The sequence below is a fragment of the Elephantulus edwardii genome, unplaced genomic scaffold (assembly GCF_000299155.1).
Source record: "Elephantulus edwardii isolate Elephantulus edwardi_28Jun2011 unplaced genomic scaffold, EleEdw1.0 scaffold00369, whole genome shotgun sequence".
In the NCBI taxonomy this organism is placed as follows: domain Eukaryota; kingdom Metazoa; phylum Chordata; class Mammalia; order Macroscelidea; family Macroscelididae; genus Elephantulus; species Elephantulus edwardii.
This window is the reverse complement of record NW_006400119.1, coordinates 811310-813048: the sequence shown is the minus strand read 5'-3', so window position 1 is coordinate 813048 and position 1739 is coordinate 811310.

Here is a 1739-nt window from a genome sequence, read left to right as displayed (position 1 = left end):
TTAATGACAGGCATGGATAGTTTATAGAAATGTTGTTGTTGAGTACTGTCGAGTCTGAACCAACCCATAGCTGACCTTCCAGTGGATTCTCAGGGGCAGTTAATTGCATGGGAGAAGACTGCCCATTCTTCTTCTACATAGAAACATTAGACATGGAAATTTGTACATCGAGCCCTGGTTCTCAGTGTTCCTCAAGCTCTTGAAGGTTAGAAAGCAGTAATGTTTTCTTAGATAGGGCTCTAATTTGTTTTTAAATAAATATTACTATATACGATCCTTCTAGTTTCATAAGATAGAGAATAGTTTTATCTAGCCCCAAGAGAGAAGTACAGTTACGGTAAGAATGTTGGCAGTATTCCATCAAGTTATCCAGAAGAGGGTTCACTTCTGAAAATCCAAATGCAGAAAATTTATAACCAATTACTATTTAACAATTTAATCCCATTAAATTGTGATCTGAATAGAAGTCTGCTACCTTAGGAGTGTTATTTAGCACAGCTAGACCTCAAATGTCAACTAGTTTTAGGATTTTGAGTTTTTTATTTTTTCCTTGTAAATCCAGTTATGTATGCCCCCTATAGTTGATGCTACATACTGCTATTTCAGTATATTTTACCCTCTAAATCCACTGCCTTTGAGCCTCTTCTGACTCATGGTGACTTTCCGTCGTGTTTTTGAGGCTGTAAATCTTAATGGCATCAGACTGCCCTATCTTTCCTTTGTCCAAGCAGCTAATGGAAATGAACCTCTGACTTTTTGGTTAGCCTGACACGTAACGCTAAACCACCAGACATGTAAGGCACCAGATCTCCTTATTCAGGATGTTTTGGGTACACTTAAAAGCCACCAAACAGTATTTTTCATACCTACATTTGCTTCTGTTGCCTTTTTGAATGTTCTCAAAAAAGAGTTCAGGCCATTTGTTACTTAGTAAGAATAGAAAAGAACTTCATAGAACTTCCACTTGACATCCATGCTTAGGACTGGGCCTAGGGTCTTGGTCATCATTGTACATATGTATGTCGTTGTTGATTGCCATTGAGTCGAGCACGACTCATAGCGACCCTCTGAACAAAAGGCCTTGATGTCTTTATATAACTGCCGACAGTTAACAAAGTTCATAGAGTTTCCAGAGGCATGTTGTTTAGGAAGTGGATGCTACTCCATAAAGCAGTCAGATTTATCTGTGAAGAATAATGAACTAAATGAAATGTTATCACTAACCTACACCAGTATACAGGCCAGTTTATAAGAACCACTCATTGGTATTCTCTACAGATGTGAAAGACTGATACATTGCTCTAGAGACTGGAGTGTACAGGTTTATGGTAATAAGGTATCAACAAAGAATATTGAAATGTCATACAATGCTGAAAGAATGGACAAGTCCATGTGAGAAGAAATACAGCCAATACTCTAAAAGTAAAGGGGATGGGATGAACTCACTGGCATTTTCAGGGTCAGTGACAAATGTAGGGGAATATGTTCTATCTGGATCTGTTGAAAATCATCGGATGAAAACTCTATGGATCATGGTGGTTGAGATTCCCAGCTGATAATAAGGACTGTGTGGGACCAGACAGAGTTTAGTTCTGTTTAGGAAGCTGACTCAACAGCAGCTAATTACAGTGAAGACGAGATCACAGCTGGAGATTTCAGGGAAACTCTAAGCTTAGTACATACCATTTAAAGCTCATTGAGCATAGGCTTTAGGATGTAGACTCTCCACGCTTACTGCC